Source organism: Callorhinus ursinus, unplaced genomic scaffold (genome assembly GCF_003265705.2).
Source record: "Callorhinus ursinus isolate GAN/ISIS: 27379988/994484 unplaced genomic scaffold, GSC_fseal_2.0 scaffold61, whole genome shotgun sequence".
Taxonomy (NCBI): Eukaryota; Metazoa; Chordata; class Mammalia; order Carnivora; family Otariidae; genus Callorhinus; species Callorhinus ursinus.
The window spans coordinates 4,623,077-4,629,594 of record NW_027397123.1 but is presented as its reverse complement, the minus strand read 5'-3'; the positions used below and the strand labels follow the sequence as shown (position 1 = coordinate 4,629,594).

At 50.0% G+C, this 6,518-nt stretch overlaps 1 protein-coding gene across 2 annotated transcripts in view; it reads left to right on the top strand.

Moving 5' to 3' along the window:
- The first annotated feature begins 427 nt into the window (after positions 1–427).
- Positions 428–6,518, top strand: part of ZNF599 (zinc finger protein 599) — a 48,176-nt gene continuing 42,085 nt past the window's right edge. Inside the window, exons 1-3 of one of the 2 annotated variants that reach the window (XM_073885280.1) lie at positions 428–564; positions 2,057–2,205; positions 2,691–2,729. The gene's annotated coding sequence lies outside the window, so the exon portion shown is untranslated. The remainder of the gene's footprint in view (positions 565–2,056; positions 2,206–2,690; positions 2,730–6,518) is intronic. The other variant, XM_073885281.1, reaches the window with a different exon arrangement.

Below are 6,518 nucleotides of genomic sequence, written 5' to 3'. Positions count from 1 at the left end.
TCTACATATATTTGGGAAGAATCAAGATAACATCTATTAGTTCCCGGCTAATAGGGAGCACACTTTCTATCAGACTGACATCCCCATGTTTTGCAGCTTTGGAGGACATCTGAAATAAGCTCTCTAAACATTTGTGATCAGTTGTATACTACACTTCGTGGAAAAATCAGGGCGTCTCTTTACGAGGAATGAGATTCCTTTCAGTTCTAAGAGCTTGGGGGCATCGTTTCTCAGCATGTAGACCTTCTTTGCCCTTGCCCAGTGGCCCGCAGTGGAGCTACTGACCAAGGCCCGTGACCTATGGGAACTACATTACCCATGTGCCCCTGCGCCGCGCTTCTGCAGCGCTGCGCCAATGAAGGCCCGGCCATGGAGAGACGCCTTTCCGAGCAGGCGGAAGTGCCTAGGCAGGACTTCCGGCTTCTTTTGGAGGCGGTCAGTTTTGTCGTTCTTGAGCCTGGCCACCTGATGTAATTCTTAAGTAGTTGGTGGAACCCAAGATAAAGTGAGCGGGAGACGCAGAAGTAGATGTGTCCCCACTGACAGAGGCGGTTCTGAGACTTGGTGAGAGTGCCGCTTGGGGTGACCCCGTGCGTCTGGCTGAGCCCGCAGCGCTCTGGCCTGTTTCCTGGCAACTCCCCGCTTTGCCTCACCAACGAGCCTTGATGGTTGTGTTTGCCCTGATGGACCCCGCGCAAGTTGGTGCTGCATCCTCCACACCGACACCCGTGGGAACTCCTACCTCTGAATCCTAAAGATCCGAATGAGGAGTGCCTGCACGGTTCACTTCAGTCTGGCCCTTTGTTTAGAACCTTGGCGCCTTCTTGGCGGGGGTGCCCATTTTTGACCGTCGGTGTGATGAGGCGTGGAACAGTATTACAGGCAGAGGAACTATATGCAGAGGTTTGGAAGTGAGATCGAGTGGAGTGCTCGGGAAACCTGGGGCCTGTCTCTTATATACAGGAAAACAGATTGGGAGTGGTGTGGCAGCCTGAGCAGTTAGGCCTTCGTTCCGAGGGTGATGGTAGCCATGGAGCGTTGTGAACTGAGAGACTTGATCTGAGGTAGGATTTTAAAACGTTCCCAAAGGCTGCTCAGTGTAGAACGGACCTGGCAGAGGGATGAGGAGAGTGGAAGTGGGAAAAGCTGGAGAAAGCTCCTGCAAGAGAGTCTGGAGCCCTACCATGAGGCTAGACCAAAGCAGTAGCCAGAGGACTGTCAGAGTAAAATGGCCGCTGGACAAAGTTAAAAGGAGCAAAGACCACCATTCAAGGCTATTGCAATAGGAGAGGGAGTGAACTCAACTCCCTTGAAACAAAAGACAGGAGTGTTTTTAAGTGCCAGAGTGAGCCATTGAAAAAGTACTGGAGGACACCAACCAGATGGGGAGGTTGATCAGTGGAATCTGTGGAGCACATGGAGTTACTCAGGAGTAACCCTTTTTGCAAATCTTTTTCTCTGTGATTAAGACATATGTGTTTTCTAATTGGTATCTATTGAAGTTAAATGCTCTTAAGAAAAGGGAGGTTAGGGGCCTATAGTCAGGAAGAAACCTGAATAAAGTTTACTTAGGCTGAGGAAATGTTAAGGCTGGCTTGGTCAGGGGGTAGAAATGATAGAATAAAGGTAGACTTTAAGGAAAGAGGACTATTTTAAGGTTAGAGGACTAGCATCCATCCACCTGCCCAGGCCTAGCCCCCATACCCCCTATTTTTAACTTAAGGAACACCATTTATTTTTTAAAATTAAGCAATCACTATTCCTCTGATTGTGTTCCTGTAGGTAGCCAATTAAAGTTTTTTTAAAAAAGATTTTATTTATTAGAGAGTGAGCACAAGCAGGGGGAGAGGCAGGCAGAGGGAGAAGGAGAAGAAGACTCCCCACTGAGCAGGGAGCCCGCTGCAGGGCTCCATCCCAGGACCCTGGGATCATGACCCGAGCTGAAGGCAGATGCTTAACTGACTCAGCCACCCAGGCACCCCAGTGAATTAAGATTGTATTTTTTTTATTTAAAAAAAATTTTTTTAAAGATTTTATTCATTTATTTATTTGACAGAAAGCACCAGCAGGGGAAGTGTCAGGCAGAGGGAGAGAGAGAAGCAGGCTCCCTGCTGAGCAGGTGGAGCCCAACATGGGGCTCGATCCCAGGACCCCAGGATCATGACCCGAGCCGAAGGCAGTCGCTTAACCAACTGAACCACCCAGGTGCCCCTAATTAAGATTTTAAATGTATGGATTTAACAAGGTAAACTTATGAAAGCACTTAATACTTGGTTTACCCCTTAATATGTAACTAAGCAGTATACTAATATACTAAAATCAAGTCTTAAATATATTTTCTTAAATGCATAAAGGTAGCTGAAACACGTTCAAAATTTCAAAGTCTGTCACTTAATTTGCATTGAGAACACTGACAAAAGCCCTAATTCTATGGATAGCATACACTCAGCACTTAATATGTACTAATGTGTTTGATCCCAACTCCAGCACTATGAGTTTGGTCCCCTTACTATCCCCATTTTTCAGAAGAAGACACTGAAGCACAGAGAGATTGAATTGTCCAAACTCACACAGCTAATGAGGTCAAACTAATGACAGGCTCATAAATTAGACATTTGGGTCAGTGATAAATGTTTGGATGAACCCTTGAGACCCTACTATGGATAGCTGTCACAGTCTTATTCTCACAGGGACCCATGGCTGAAGGAATGTTTGTGGACCATGCACAGGTGAGTGGAGGGTATCTCAGGCCCTCACCCAACCCATTTTCACCCATATAGTCTCTGGGATTGCGGCGTCCCAGAATGCTGCACCTGTTGCCCCCATGGCTATTGGGACTAGGGCCCCTGGATTCCTTGAGACTCAGGGTCCTGAACCCACACCAGGGGTTTCCATTTCTGACAACCAGTAGAATGCTATTTAGGAAGTGTTATAGACGCAGAGATGAGCATTTGCCGATACTTGTAGGTGAAACTGAGTTGGCAGGATTCAGGGAACTGCACGTATCCCATTATATCTGGTAAAGAAATGTAGGAATCAGGCCTAGAACGGCAGACTAAGGAACTGTGCCTGTATTCTGAGGAATTTTGGAATGTTGGAAATTCAGAGTAGAGCAGGGAGGTGATCTGAATCAGGACTTAACAGACTTCCTCTGGCTTCAGACTGGAGAACAGAGAATAGGGGTGAGGGAGGAGGGTACTGAATAGTTCAGATGAGTATTGGTAGTGTCTGGATCAGGTTGTTGGTTGTAGAGGTGGGAAAAACTTAGGGCTTCTGGATTTGTTTGTACAGTAGGTCTGACTGCTTTCTGTTACGGAGGATGAAAGAGAGAGGAGACAGGGATAACTCCAAGGGTTTGGCTTTTGCAGCTGGAAGGCAAGAGATGCCATCAACTGAAATGTAGGATGGAGTCATTTGTAGGAGTACTTTTCAGAGAGAGTATCAGGAGTTCGGTTTGAACATGTTGAGTATGAGGAGTTCCAGGACTTCAAAGTGGAGGCACTGATGGGCAAGAAGATGCACACAAATCTGCATTTGAGTGTAGGGCTCAGGCTCAAGACACCACAAGGTGATGGCCTGTGTGGGAACAAGGTTTGAACTGTGAATCACATTTATGAGGGGACATCTTCAGGTCATGGTGGCAAAGGTGTCTTGGGCACCTGAATGGGGTTGGTGAGCATCGCAAGGACAGATCACAAGGATAGCTGAGGGACACTGGTGGCCGTGGGAGAGAGGTGGGGCTTGTAGAGGGCCGAGGCTTCCACAGGGGAATGGACCTGAGGTGGATGTGGAAGCACAGCAGTGATGGGAATGAGATGACAGGGAGACCAGGGCCAGTGCTTACTCAGCCCTCTAAGGGCTGGCCAGCCTACTTTGGTGACCTTGAGGGGCCCAGAGGGTTTTACACAGGCTGGTAGGTCAACCCAGAAGCAAACAGGAGAGTCACTGAAGGCCAGGGGACAGTGGGGTGGAGTGTTGGTGAGGCTTGGCCGGAGAGAGTGAAGGCTGAGACTGGTGAGGGGCAGTGTGTACAGCACACAGCTGGAGAGGCTTAAGGTGTTTGACCCCTTGCATGTGCGTCCACGGGGCCGAGGCTGAAGCAGGAAAGGACGCGGTGAAGAGGCCTCTAAAGCAGGACTAGGGGCTTCCTCTGCCAGTGTGGGCCACCCGAGGTCCAGGGCAGGATGGATCCTGATCGTATTTGCCAAACACTCTGGGTGCCAAGGGCAGGGTGGCATGTGGGGTGGCTAGGAACATCCTGTGGATGTGGGCTGGGTGGAGGAGGTGGCCATGACGGTGGGGGTTGGAGATGGGAGGGCAGTGTGGTCCATGGAGTGATGAGCTCAGTGGAGGGAGGGAGACCTGAGGGTCCCAGGGCCTTGCTCATAGCAGCTTAAGGGGGAAAGCTGAGCCCATGTTTGGTTGTGTCTGGGAGGCATGCTCTGGGAACCCCTGGGGAACTTGCTAGCAAGAGAGGAGGTGGGGCCTCTCATGTCACACCCAGTGCTTAAATGACATTTATTTATCTGCTTTCGTGCCTGCGTGGGCATGATACGGGGTGACAGAGTGATCAGTAGGAAAGAGGAGAGAGCTAGAATCAGTGGCATCTGGGCCTTGCATATCCTGTCAGTTTAGGAGCTGGGGTGGGGGGCAGGGAGTGGATGTTTGGGGGGTAGACTGAGGGTCCCAGTGAGAGGCGGCTCAGGGACATAGTCTCCATGATGGTAGGCTGCTCTGACCTTTGAGCATGTGGCTATGGACTTGTCTCAGGAAGAGTGGAAGTTCCTTGATGGGACTCAGAGACTCCTGTACCAGGATGTGATGCTAGAGAACTTTGCACTTGTTGGCCTCACTGGGTAGGTCTCTCAGGCTCACCCCAGCATCTTTGACTGGGCTCTCTCCTTCCTCCTTTCTCCGGGAGCTGCTCTTTCCTTCTCACAGCCGGACTGTGGACATTGCTCCCCTAAATTTTTCTATGTAGGTGCTGTGGGTGCCAGGCTGGGTAGAGTACACTTCCCCTTCCTCTCCCCAAGCCCTTCAGCATACCTGAAGATGTGTAGGGAAGGCTATGGGGGGTAGGAAGTCTTTCAGTGAAACCAGTTGGTCCCACCAGACTCGGCCTCACCCTGGCAGAGTGACTGTCCAGATTCATTGCAACTCTGCCCCAGATTCTAGCCACTTCTCTCTAGTGGGCATTTCCTCGTGAAATTGCAGCCAGAAATTGCACACACCAATATAGTCACTTCTCGTGGGGACCACTGGGCTATTCCTGTAAGACACTCCTCCAAGGTTCTTTGGTAATACTAGTTTTCTTTCCTGTGGTCTGTCATGGGGCGGGTTACTCTGCATCAGGGCTGTCCACTCGTCTTCCCTTTAGGACTTGCATCTTCCCAGATATGCATAGTTGTCCGGCTGGAGCGGTGGGGAGAGACATGGGTGCCTGACAGCTCAGCTGTGACTCCAGCCACAGCAAGAGAGCCCTGGGGGGGGGGGGCATTGACCCTGCTAAGTGGGAAGTAGGAGATGGCTCAGTGTCAGGGCCAAATTCAGATCATACCAGGAACCTCTCCAGTGCCCATCATTGTATTCATACCAAGCACTAGGCATAACTCATTTCTGTCCTTTAGTCCCATTCTTGACATTTTGCCCTGTTATCATTCCTCCTCTGACTCTGGTCACCCATATCTGGTCTCCAGGTCTCCCCTGTTCCTCTCCACTGCTCCCTCTGAAGTGCTGTCCAACACTGAGCTGCACAAAATGGGTTGTGAGATGTGCACATACCCTGAGTGCTTCATGAATACCAGCTCCTCGGTTGCAGTCAGTTTCCCCAGGGTCTGAACGTCCTTCTCATCGCTCACGTGCCACCAGCAGACAAACCCCTGCTGAAAGCCATTTGTGGAGAAGTGAGTTGGAGACCCAGCCTCTCCCTCCTTGTGCTGCATCCCCATCACTGTGTCCTTGCCCATGGTAGAGCTCCCCATGGAATGTTCTTCATTGTATGGGCTTGCAGGCTCAGTACTGCACCACAGACCCTCCTCACTCTAACTTCAGCCCCTTGTTGCCCGACCTGTGTGCTCATTCTTGGGTTTGTAAGACAAACCTTAGTGACGGGGCTGCCCTCTCCCACTGAAGTCTGCGTGTACTTCACCAGCATTTCTCTGCTTTCACAGCACTGGTTTCAAATGGAGGATGGGGGAGGGGACTTTTTCAAGGAGGAAAATTTAGGGATTTTTTTTTAAGGTCAAGGCTTGCAAGGTAGATCCACTAAACAGAAGGCCCACCCCGCCCGAAGTTGTACCCAGTTGTGAAAGACATTTTACTCCTGACTGGGCACCAGGAAATACCCTCCAGGCAAAAACTGCACGCTGGTGGCATATGGGAGACAACTCTCGTGCCCTCTTGGAGATTGTATTATTTTCTTTGGGTCAATACCCAGAAGTGGTATTGCTGGGTCATATGGTAGCTTTCATTATAATTTTCTGAGGGATCTCCATACTGTTTTCTTTCTTTCTTTCTTT